Source organism: Lactuca saligna, chromosome 7 (genome assembly GCF_052625555.1).
Source record: "Lactuca saligna cultivar CGN05327 chromosome 7, ASM5262555v1, whole genome shotgun sequence".
Taxonomy (NCBI): domain Eukaryota; kingdom Viridiplantae; phylum Streptophyta; class Magnoliopsida; order Asterales; family Asteraceae; genus Lactuca; species Lactuca saligna.
This window is the reverse complement of record NC_136423.1, coordinates 164,673,829-164,687,934: the sequence shown is the minus strand read 5'-3', so window position 1 is coordinate 164,687,934 and position 14,106 is coordinate 164,673,829.

The window sequence follows — 14,106 nt, the reverse complement described above, 5'->3', positions numbered from 1 at the left end:
TCCATTGGCTAATTCTAATTCTATCTCGAATTTACAAATCTGTATCGAATTCGTCGCGCTCGAAGAGTAGGGACTAAGTTTCGTCCATATCATTTGCATACGAGCTCCGTTTTCGACTATATTTTTATCATTGAACTCCTATTAATGATATCTTCATTTCTCGTTTAAAATTTTTTGGTTAAAAATCAACCGATCTAAAATTCGAATTTCGGACTGTGCATTGCTATGCTAAATCCTAGAAAAATCATAACTTCCTCATATGAAGTCAGATTTATACGTTCTTTTTATGCACACTCGCAGTTTAACATATACTACGAATTTCATTTATATCGCTAAGGTTAGAATGTATTTTCTCGTAAATTCACTTTTTACGATTCTCGGTGTCGTGCCAGTTTTACCGTAAAACTTCGACAGGTCATAACTTCATCGTTATAACTCAGATTTCGGCGTTATTTGTATGTACCGAAGCCTTGTAAAATATACTATAACTTGGTTAAGATTATTTATTCTAAATAATCTTCTATTAAAAAGTCATGTTTGATGCTTATTGTCTCTAAATTGACTTGCCCGAATCTGCAGGCATTACACACGTTATCTGAGCATGCTCAAGACTGATATCCGTTAGTTTGTTGATACCTAGCGTTGTGATACACTGGTGGAGTTATAGGAGGCCTCTAGGCGGCATGATCAAGATATTGAGTTACAATTATAAGAGCAGAGGCAGGCCCCGACATAGTCACAGCTAGTGCCAAATTGGTCCAAGACCGCTGATTCGAGGTCTGGAGGTCAGTCAGGCTGCATTTGTGGGAAGTAAGAGCAAGATCATTCGATGGCTTGCTAGTCGGGGATCGAGTTCTACAAGTGTGGCAAGTAGGGTCATCTTTCTAGAATTGTAGGCAGTATACCCCAACTTATGGGGTTAGACTTTGTTACCATTTTGAGCAGGTGGGCCATATGAAGTCCCAATGTACCCTACTAGATGCCAAGCTGGTGTTAGTTCCCATGCCGGCTACTCTGAGGATTACTAATGGAAGGCAGGGTAGACCATCACCCCTGAGGGCTTAGGGACGTGCCTTCCAGCTTATGGCAGAGGAGGCCAGGGCATCACCATATGTTGTTGCTGGTATGTTTCTATCCCTTATCTTACTGATTATATTTGTTTTATGCCTATGTGTGTTGTACTTGTTGGGTTTTGAGCATTCTAACACTCCTAAGTGTACATGCAACCCTAAATACCTTGGATCTATGTTTTTCTCTATTATACATGCAAATATGAACATCCAAGGTATTATCCTAATCTAGCATACAAAAGTATCAATATAACAAGATAGAATACATACCTCTTTGATGTAGAATGTCTTCATGAAGCTTGAGTGCCTAGTGCCCCAAGTGTGACACCTCAAATGGTTCACACAACACCAAATACACTGGGAATAACTTGAGAGAATTCTACACTTCATAAAATCGGCTAGCCCTCTCTAGAATAATCTAGTCTCTCTAGTGGCCGATTTTTCCTCAAGAATAAGATGCTTATATAGTTATATAATTAGGGTAAACCCTAATTGTCATGACTTTCCATTTCCTTGGATCCATGGGTTCAAATACACCATGGAGCATCCATGGAGCATCATATGGGTTTTGGCCCAACTAGATAATCCATGGAGCATTAGCCCACTATACAAGTATGGATGATTTACACAATCAACCCATATATTTAATTAGTCTTCTTTTGACCACTTAATTAATCCTAGATTAATTCTTGATCAATACTAATTAAATAATATTATTATTCTTATTATTAATATACTAGAACTTATAATATATTAATAACCATAAGTGTCTTATTTCTCTCATTATAGTCTATCCAAGTGCATGATGCCATGCAACCCAAATGGACCATGCCGGGTCGGGTCAAGTCTTACCAATTATAGTTGTGGACTTAGACATTAATCCAACAGTCTCCCACTTGGATAAGTCTAAAACTATTATTGCGTATGACTTCAGGAACCAACTGGAAATCGTAGCTCTCAAAAGCTTCTGTCGAACTCTGACCTTGTCGATAAACGCTGACCTTTGTCAATGACTTGTCCATTAGATAAGGGATCATATATTCCTCCATTCTAGATATCATATGGACTGAGACATGGATTATAATCATTCTCTCTGTCCATTTGTTGTTTCCCGATTTCCGATTTATGACGACTGACTAATTGAACAAATCAAATCAGTCCTGGCCAGGCCGAGCACTTCCATTTGTCATCATCAAATCATCGAGGGGCCCACAGATATCGCTTTTATCCCGAAGGTAAAAGGAATGGATAAACTTCGACTCATATGGCTTGTTCTACTACTTGTTTAATCATACACAAAGGCACGTTTTATAGCACCGAGTTACCAAATGCGGTTTCGTGCAATCAATGTACTATCAACTCATAGTAACAACTCATATCTCTAGGTTTGAAGAATATAAGATATTATCGTCTCATGATCACTCGTGATAAAATCCATGAAGTGATTCCAATGAGCACGGGTTGAATCCAATACTCAGAACTTATGAGCACTCTTGAGTGTTGTAGTCCTTTGTCCAACACCTTAGACCTCTACAAGCCAACCCATGACAGTCTTAATTCATATCTACTTCCATCATATGACCGACTGTGGATGGTTTGAATAACTTAGTCATTCCGGAAGAATAACCTAGTTTATTCGGGAAGTTAAAACATGCAAAGTGAAACACAATAATAATTGAATCCAATATGGTATCAAAACCTATGAACATAAATAAAACACCTTTTATTTATCACCGTATGATTACACATTATTCATTGTATACTGTTTCAGCTATCAACTTTATTCTTGAATTTAAAACAATAGTTGTCCCATGCTCCAAGCATGTACACTATGTTTTCTAAACACTAGTCATGCCATACACCAAGTATGCATACTATGTTTGTCTATGATCTTTACTTTGTGAACTAGATCAATTGAACATAACTTCAATGATTCTCTTTTCACACTCCCAAATCCTTACTGTAAATACAAGAATTCCAAATTCATGTCATTTACTGGAATCTATTAGATTCTAAACTTATATGCATTGATCCTCTTGTAATGGTTATGCACAAAGTCAGAAATACTTGACAACAATCATTACAGAGTATTCCAAAGGAGATCAATTCCTTGGAAACATCCTTCTTGCATTAAGTTTCCTTAATCTTACACAGATTGAAATTTCTGACTTTGAAACATTTCCAGATTCCATTTTGACCATCACTTCTAAACAAGAGTTGCCTCCTTCCAGATTATGTCAATATGGTCCTTCCAGAATTATCACTATACTTCCAACTGTCCTTGAGCAACCAATCTTTGGTAAACCTTAGATTGTCCTCGACAATTGTTTAATCCTTTTAGTCATATCCAGTTCTAAACCTTTTCCCTTCTTAATGCCCCAGGCATTTGGAAATTTTTAGAAAGGATGAATATAGCACATGTAATCAATCCTATATTCGAAGCATGTGGGACACGATTCATGATGTCTCACATAAAGACTAAACCAGTCTTTTGCTATAACATTTCCATTTCTATTTGCCCAGTTCTCATAATTCAGATTATGAAAAGGGATGCCGTAATCATAATCAAATTTAAGAACGCAAATAATGGACCCATATACAGAATTTCCGTATGTTGAGCCATTCCAACATGAAATTCATATATATCCTTGACTAAATGATTAAAACCTCACGATCTAAGCTTATAGATTTGAGATGAAGTATAATTTCCTCTCCCTTAATTATAGCAAAACAACTTTTTCCCAATTGAAACCTTTTGTTTTCTATAATTAACATTGCTAACTTGCAATCTTTTATCATAATTATCATGCTCCCACTAACATGATGATTATTAGCACAACACTTATGCTCCCACTAGCTTTGACATGTACTCAGAAATCAACGAACTTTCTACCAAAGCTCAGATTTCTGATACTAGATTGCTTTGATAAGACTTTATCAAAATCATACACCTTCCCTTAGATAGCACACTTGTGTGTCTAAATAATTATGAAGAGGGATGCCGTAATCATAATGGTTAGACCTTTTTTCTACTTCTCACAAGTCCAGGTTAGTGTGCCGGTAAACCACACACGCTCCACTAACGACTTTGAGAATGCAAATATCACAATTGCTATCTAGCTAAATTCTACTTAGTGAAAGTGTTTCCTCACCATCATTTTCATGAATCGGGGAGAAACCTTATGACACTTAGATTTAATGGTGTGTGTGTGTTCTTATCCATGTGAATTATCAAAACCATAGTCACAAGACAAGGATAATGACAAATCCAAACTAATATGGACTGAACTCAATCTTAATTTCTTGCCACCTGGTAGCTCAAGGGCCTGCCATTGCTTCCAAGTTGTTGTGCAACAAACTGAGAACTCTAAGAACTCAACTTTAACTGGAATAGGCACAGACTATGTCAACACGATAGGTTATAAACCTCAAGTCGTGTGCTAGTGAAGAACTTTAGGTTTTATTCTTGATTAGTTCTTGAGACTTTCAAGACCTTTAAGACTCCCACTGTCCTCTTGACCTATAAGACTCCCTTGTCAAACATCCAAGAGATAGTGTGGATTCTAACCAAGACAAACACTTCACACAATTGGCCTAAGTTGGTCTTTGTTTTATCCAAAACATCACAACTTACCAACTTAAAATGAACAAGAGTAGGACACTTTTACTCTTACATTTGACACGTGTTTTAAACCTTCTTAAAGACATATCACTCAAATTACAATCTTGGAGTATGACTCTAAGACTTGTATTGGAACGAAGTATGACTCATCTTCTTGATTTAACCATTTAAACAATTCAAGATCCCTTCTTCTTAGCCATAAGAATGCACTAAGACTTCCTTAGAGAACTAATTTTGATATGGTTTCTTAATCATTAAGATGATCACAAAGATGATACTAAAGTACTCTCCCATCTTTTCCGATTTGAGAAACTTTTATCCTTCTGCCTAATTTGATTCTTCTTATTCGCTCTGCCATGCATTGGCACCTTTTCCAATGTCGCAGAGTTACACTTACGCTTGTAAGTATAATCATATTTACTAAGCTTTAGTAAACTATGACGAATAGCCTTATATCTTTTATGGTGGACTTAATCAGTGCACAAGACTATGTACTCGATCCCTTAGTCCATTACTTGACTCACACATTCACGTGAACAAGTAATCAGTCTTAATTTTCCAATACTTGAAAGTTCTCATTCATCATGCTATACAACTTGCATGATTCCAACTTTCGGTCCAATTGAGACTTGGTGATGAGAATCTTTCCTTATTTGGTAAATTTAGACATTACCACAAATGAAGGAATCAATTTCATATTTCCACTCTTGCTATTAATGGAATCATATAAGCAACAATTTTTCCTCAAATGCCATTGTAAGGATATTTTTAAAATAAATAAAATCAAAATTTTCTTTTATTTTAAAACTATGCAGAAAAACTTATCCTTACAATCCATATGAAAGCTTGTTGTTATCTATTCCTAAGCAATATCTCATAACTCCTAAGAAGTAGCTCAAGAATCCGATTTTCAAACTACGCGATAGAAATCCATCTATGCGATCAGATTCAACATATTCTTTCTGTGAGTTCCTTTACTTTTATTTGATTCTTAAAACATTACTATGTGACCCAGTCACATCATGTATCAGGAATCTCAGAATAGAAACTTAACAAAGTTAGATTAGTGGACTTTACCTGAAGTAGAGTCAAACTTACTGACTTTAACATCCTTAGGTAAACTTGGCAGCTTCGCAACCAATGCCCCTTCCTTTGGCAATATAAACATATGGACCCTTTGATAATGGTACACGAGACTATCACAGACTTAGACTTTTCTCTTTACCATTTGGTCAACCGAGTTGACTATGGCCGATCCCTTTCCATTGGGAAGAGAATGCTTTTCTGAATTTCCTGTGTCACTATTGTGAATGTCCATCAAGTTTTGAGGAAGTTGATCTTAACAAATAGATAAGATCATTAAGGGTCTTGTCATAGTCTGTTTCATAGGTGTTCCAAAAGAACTCACTATGTGACTTAGAAAGTAGTTGAACCACCAACTTTCTCAAGACTTTGACACCCTTCTCTCCCGGCTTGTCAATATGTGACTACATCTCCAAGATGTGATCACACCTAGACCTTGCCTTGCCAATGGGGCTTGAGTGATCTTAAACTTTTCAAGAACTTGTGGGTTAGGGAGAATAATTGGAGGAGGAGAAAGAAGTATGATATCCATGGGACATCATCTTCATTAGGAATGCTTGTTTCAAGAGATTTGGGAAGATCATAAATGTCTAAAACAGACATGTTTTGGGAGATATTCAAGATAGTTGATCTTAAAGTCCTTAATATGACACCCAATATGAAATATTAAGGCTAGGACCCAACAAACTATTTTATAACTTAGAAGAGGTATGCCGTAATCCAAGCTATAAAACAATTTGAAGGTAGGTGAATGACGATTCACCAATTTCCACCAAGATAAACGAAATGTATTATTAGGTTTTAATTGGATTTGAAATTCCTAGATCTTTTGAGATTCATTGAACTGTTCAATGGCATGTTTCAATCTCGAGTGTGCCCTTCAGGTTTTGTGACTGGGATGCCGAGGATCACAAAACAAGGTGTGAAGTAACCATGCAAATTACTTGGTACCCTTAAGTGTTTATCCCTCAATCGATGTGCCGGTTAACCACACACGCTCCATCGATACTATGATAAACATTAAGTTACCCTTTGCCCACCTTGTTAAATACGAGTTAGTGTGCCGGTTAACCACACACGCTCCACTAACCGGCTTCAACAAAGTGCAAAATGTAATTTCATGGATTAGCACCTTCTTCACATTTTCCTAAGTAACTAAGATTGGATATTTATAAGAGTTTAGTTACTTAGTATTTATCATTAATACTTTTAATGAAGGGAGAATTATAGTCCTGTCAAACCCGTTCGACTAACGACCCTCCACCAGTCAAGCAAGCGGTGGGTGAGAGTGGACACCCATTAAGTTGCCATTTTATAGGCAACAACCTTATACCCACCTTATAGACCGGCTTCGTGAATGAGGCATACTAGCGGTAAGACCGACTTTACTCTTATACATGTATATATTATTAACTTATAATATTATAAAGTATAAGGGTTGAATTTTAACTTTTAAAATTCTAAGGGCTAACTTGGAATTAAAGTATTCATAAGAGAAAACTTTACAAATTCCAAAACTTGAGGGAAAGTTTTGAAACTATTCAAAACTAATTAATTCCATAACTTATGTGTTTAAAGTAGTTTTAATCCAAAAACTCTTCAAGTTCCATAACTTATGGAAGACTTTAAACTAATAAAAGAATTAATTTTTTTCCTTTATTTTTTTTATAACTTATGGAATTAATTAAGGTTACACTTTTATTTTTTATTTTTTATTTAATGAAGAGACTCTTGGTCCTCCATAACTTGAGGACAAATTATGGAGTCATAACTCCAATTAATTAGAACTAGACTCTTCATTTTTGTAACCTTTGCCAACTTTTATGAGTTTTATGAAACTTAAATGTGACTTTTCATATAACTTGAGGACAAGTTACAAAAACACATTTTAGAATCAACTCTTAGATTAATTTGGATTGAAAACAACTATTTCACTCAACTTTTCTATTAATCTAAGCAACTCATAAGAACAAGATAATTCAAATCAAACTTTTTCATGTAATTAGTCTAACCTTTAAACTAATACAAAACATGAATCTATTGACAATTATCTTTGAAAATGGATTAGCATGAACATTACCACATTAAAAACAAGTTTATAGGTTCAAAAACAACTTAGGGTAATGTTCCTAGTCCATTTCTAGCCAAAAACCTCGAAAGTATGCTGTCTGGGGTCCAACTCGTCGAGTGCATGAACACAACTCGACGAGTTGGATGCATTTTGCCTTGGACTCATCGAGTCCCTTCATGGACTCGGCGAGTCTGCTGGGTAGACAGCAACAAAACTCGATTTTTCAGCTTCTATTGCAAGTATAACAAGAAAACAAGCCTAGGCTCTAATACCACTGTTGGGTTTTGAGCATTCTAACACTCCTAAGTGTACATGCAACCCTAAATACCTTGGATCTATGTTTTCTCTATTATACATGCAAATATGAACATCCAAGGTATTATCCTAATCTAGCATACAAAAGTATCAATATAACAAGATAGAATACATACCTCTTTGATGTAGAATGTCTTCATGAAGCTTGAGGGCCTAGTGCCCCAAGTGTGACACCTCAAATGGTTCACACAACACCAAATACACTTGGAATAACTTGAGAGAATTCTACACTTCATAAAATCGGCTAGCCCTCTCTAGAATAATCTAGTCTCTCTAGTGGCCGATTTTCCTCAAGAATAAGATGCCTATATAGTTATACAATTAGGGTAAACCCTAATTGTCATGACTTTCCATTTCCTTGGATCCATGGGTTCAAATACACCATGGAGCATCCATGGAGCATTATATGGGTTTTGGCCCAACTAGATAATCCATGGAGCATTAGCCCACTATACAAGTATGGATGATTTACACAATCAACCCATATATTTAATTAGTCTTCTTTTGATCACTTAATTAATCCTAGATTAATTCTTGATCAATACTAATTAAATAATCTTATTATTCTTATTATTAATATACTAGAACTTATAAGATATTAATAACCATAAGTGTCTTATTTCTCTCATTATAGTCTATCCAAGTACATGATGCCATGCAACCCAAATGGACCATGCCGGGTCGGGTCAAGTCTTACCAATTATAGTTATGGACTTAGACATTAATCCAACAGTACTATGTTAGGTACATTCATAGTGAAATCCTTAGCTGCTTTGGTATTATTCGACTCGGGGGCGATTCGGTCATTTATCTCTCAATCATTCAGTAGGGAGTTCAATTTGCCAGCAGGAGAGCTAGAGTGTCCGTTACGAGTCTTTATTGCCAACGAACACAGGGTTTCCTCTTCATAAGTCTATCGGGGCTGCATATTGGAGATTTTCGGGGTATTTTTACCGATAAACTTGATTTTGATTCCTATAGGAGATGTATGTGTGATCATGGGTGTGGGCTGGATTAGTCGCTTCGGTGCCATGATCGACTGCAAAGTTCAGCGGGTGGTAGTTTGAACCCCAAGTGGGGGAGAGTTGATTATCTTCGGTGAGGGCACCAGGTTGGGATTGGGGTTTTGTTCAGCTACTAGGGCTCGACAGTACATTCAGTACAGGTGTGCGGGTTATCTAGCGTGTGTGGTGGATAGGCGGGTCAGGGATCAGACCATAATTTCATAGATTCCAGTAGTTAGGGAGTTCACTTATGTGTTTCTGGAGGAGTTACCCAGAGTGCCTCCGAAGAGGCAGGTCAAGTTCAGGATCTACCTTGTGTCAGGTGCGGCCCCTATCACCAAGGCTTCGTAACGGTTCACACCACTAGAGATGCAAGAGCTATCATCACACCTGTAGGAAATGCTGGTCAAGTAGTTCATCCGTCCAAACAGTTCCTCATGAGGAGCATCGATCCTATTCGTTAGGAAGAAAGATGGTTCACACCGGATGTGCATTGACTAATGGGAGTTGAACAAGTTGGTGGTGAAGAACCATTATCCACTCTTGAGGATAGATGATCTTTTCGATCAGTTGCAGGAGGCATCTTGGTTCCCCATGATAAACCTGAGGTCCGGGTACCATCAGGTTAGGTTTAGGGAGGATGACGTTGAGAAGAGCGCATTTCAGATTCGTTATGGACATTACGAGTTGTGGTGATGTCGTTTGGGCACACCAATGTGACGGAGGTGTTTATGGACCTTAGGAATTGGGTCTGCAGACTGATGCTCGATCGCTCGGTCATCGTGTTCTTAGACGATATATTGGTGTACTCTAAGACCCGAGAGCAGCATGAGGAGCATATTTAGGAGCTATTAGGATTTTTGAGGCGAGAACGACTTTATGCCAAGTTCATGAAGTGTGAGTTTTGGTTATGAGAGGTTCGAATCCTTGGACACCTCGTTAACTAGGAGGGGATTTTGGTCTATCCAGCGAAAATCGGGGAAGTTATCCAGTGGGAGGTTTCGAAATCTCCCTCGGATATCAGGAGTTTCTTGGGATTAGCAGGGTACTACCAGAGATTCATACAGGATTTCTCCATGATTGCAATACCCCTCACTCATTTGATGACGAAGGGGGTGGATTTCTAGTAGGGCCTTAAGTAGTAGAGGGTATTTGAGACCCTCAGACAACGACTTTGTGAGGCTCTAGTCTTGACTCTCCCAGAGGGAGTTGAGGATTTTGTAGTTTTTTGTGATGCACGCATCATGGGACTGGGATCGGTCCTCATGTAGAGAGGACTAGTGATACCCTACGTGTCGCCACAGTGTAAGTAGCACGTGATGAGATACCCAACTCATGATCTGGAGTTGGGAGCAGTGGTATTCACTCTTAAGATTTGGAGACAGTATCTCTATGGGGTCTGCATTACCATATACACGAACCACAAAATCTTAAGCCACATCATGGATCAGCCGAACCTGAACATGAGACAACGTAGGTGGCTGGATGTAGTCAAGGACTACGATTGTAAGATCCTTTACTACCCAGGTAAAGCGAATGTGGTTTCGGATGCTCTGAGCCGTAAGTCAGCTAGATCCTTTACCACCCAGGTAAAGTGAACGTGGTTGCAGAGGTTCTGAGTCATTATGTTGACTTATCTTTAGCTAGATCTCTTCATGCAAAGGTTTGGGGCCATTTTCTATTTGGTTGTGGGTTATTCCGGGTATTGGGCATGATCTAAAGTTGTAATTTTAGATCTGGACTCCTTTAAGCCCTTATAGTCACAAAGTTCTAGTCTTTGAAAAGCTATGGCCTTCCCCTCACCTAAAACTTCTCCCTTAGCTTGGTTTTGGCATTTAGGACCCTGCATGTACGTAAAGTTTGCAACTTTGCATGGAAACCATGCCCTAGGAGGTTAGATCTGCAATTTGGAGCTTTGGGGTAACTTAAAAGCATCTGAATGAGAAATGGACTGAAGGGACTCGATGATTTGCATGGTCAACTCGATGAGTCAGATGAAGATTGGTTGTTATTGGTTTCTGCATGGACTCAGCGGGTCAGTGAGATGACTCGACGAGTTAGTTAGGGTTTTCCCGACATTTAGACACCGCATAGCCTCGACGAGTTGTATAGGACCTCGGCGAGTGAACTAGGTTTTTAATGATTTTTCGAGTTCTGGAAGAACTCGACAAGTCAGTAAGTTACACTGGACGAGTCGGGGCAACATGGACTGTTGACCTTGACTGTTAACTTTGATTTTGACCAAGGGTGTAACAACATGAATTTTCAAACAAAATTTTTATTTAAAATCACATTAATCTCATTAGCAAAATCACAAAAGTCCTCAATTTATATCAAGTTATCAAAACTCATGTTCAAAAGTTGTTATAACACAATCCTGGATCCTCCAAAACAAATCTCCAACTCGGGTGTGTACAATCAAGCGGATGCCTTCCCATGATCCTAAGAAGTACCTGAAACACATAACACATAACACGGTAAGCATGAAACTTTGTGAGTTCCCCAAAATACCAAACATATCTCATTAGCCTCTCATGGCTATGCTCAAATAAGACCCTCCGCTTAATGTGTCTCAGTGGGACCCTCTAGTCCTACAACTCTGGTGGACTCTCAAGTCCTAACTCAACAAGCTCAAAATAATACACAGCATAAATCACAATGACATAATGCAGGATATCAATATACTCATTATAAGCATATAAGACCCTCCGGTCACACAAAGATTACCACTCTAGGTAAGGTATAGTGAGAAGACTCGCCTCGTAAGCAAGCAAGTAAATAATCTCGTACATGAATCTCGAACTAGCCTCCGCCTAACACATAAGATAATTATCTCTAATTAACATTTAAATCATGACTCTAAGTAATTTAAGTTATTCTCTCTCTCAAAATCTTGGAATGGGTAAAAGAACATTTTAACCCTCCATAGTCTGCATAATCCCTGCCTTGACCAAACCCTGAAGTTAACAGAAGTCAACACTCGAGTCAACTGTCCATGTTGACCTGAATCGCTGAGTGCATCTATGTAACTCGCCAAGTCCCCATTGTTCCTTTAGAACATAGCAAAAACACAAATCAACTCATCCAGTTGTCTCATCAACTCGTCGAGTTACCCATGTCCAGACTCATCGGGGAAAACCCTAGCCAACTTGTCGAGTCACCTCATTGACACGGCGAGTCCATTCAGTTTGTATTCTCATTCAGACATTTTAAGGGTATCCACCACTCCAAACTCTAGATCTAGTCTCCCAAGGCTCGATTGTCATGTAAAGCTTCGATCTTTATGTTCATGCATGGCATATTTGCTCCATAATGCCAATACAAGCTCCAATAAGGGTTTGGTGCTCATAGGCTTGCCTCTAGCTCCATAAAGCTTGGGTATCTAGGCTCCCAAGACCTCCTACAATCCAGATCAGAGGTTTCAACCTCAATATCTGCTCAAGGGACTCAATTGTTGGGTTATGAGTATAACATCATTCCTATCGTGTACATACAACCCTAAATTCTTTGATCTTGGTTTTTCTATAATGAACACACAACATTGAATACCAAAGCAATAGACCCTATGAACTAGCATATAATTCAAAATTGACATATGATTAGGGTTAGAAACATTACCTTGATTGTTATGTAGCAATAACAATCAAAATCCTTTTTGATCTTAACTTCTGAAAGCCTAGCGCCTCAAATGTTGCACCTCTAATGGAGTCACAAACACCACTAGCAACAAGGAATGTAAAACGAGAGAGGAGAGGCTTCAAAAACGTCTAGGAGTTCTCTTAGAAGGTTTAAGGACATTTTTAGGAGCCTTTACGGTTCCTTTTATACTTGAGGCTTCTAGGGTTATCAACTTAGAAACCCTAATTTTCTTGCTTAGGCCCTAAGCAACCTATGGACCCTTTATTGGACAAGCCATGGACAAAATCCTTATGGAACCTCATAGAGAATTCGTCCACCCTAAACCAATATGCTCCATGAGCCCAAACTATAAATATTACTGATTTACATAATCAGTCCCTATCAAATTAATTAGTCTCTTTTAATCACCAAATTAATTTCTGATCAATACTAGTTAAATAATATGATTTCTCAATTAATATATTATTCTTATAATATATTAATAAACCATAACTATCCTCTTTCTCCATAATTCATCCTATCAGTTGCTATGGTGAAGGCAACCCAAAAGGACCATGCTCATAATCGGGGTCAAGTACACACCAAATAGTTATGGGCTTAGACACCTAATCTAATAGTCTCTGACTTGGATAAGTCTAATAACTATTTTGCAAGTATGACTTGATAACCTGATTGGCAATCGTAGCTTTCAAAATCCGTTGTCGAACTTTGATCATATCAGCAACACATCCTTTAGATAAGGGATCATATATTCCTCCACTCTAGATATTGTATGAACTGAGACATGGATTTAAATCATACTCTCTGCTCATGTGTTGTTTCCCGATTTCCGATTTATGATAACTAACAACTAACTACAATTGAACACATCAACTTAGTCTAGGCTTGGTCAAGCGCTTGGGGTTTCATCACTAAATTATCGAGGGGCCCAAAGATATCGCTTTATCCCACTATGGGTAAAAGGAACGGATAAACATCGACTCAAATGCTTGCTTGTACTTACTCATCAAATCACACATAACAATATGCTTTATAACACCAAGTTACTAGTGTGTTTACATGTTATCAATGTGCAACCTATTTGATTAGGTGTCTAGGCCCATAACTATTATTGGTATGTACTTGACCCAAGAGTAGCATGGTCCATTTGGGTTGCATATCACCAGGAAAATTTGATAGGATATACTTTTGAGAAAAGGTTATTTATGATTTGTTAATATATTATAAGTTCTAATATATTAATATGAAATCATATTATTTAATTAGTATTGATCAATAATTAATTTGGAATTAATTTTGTGA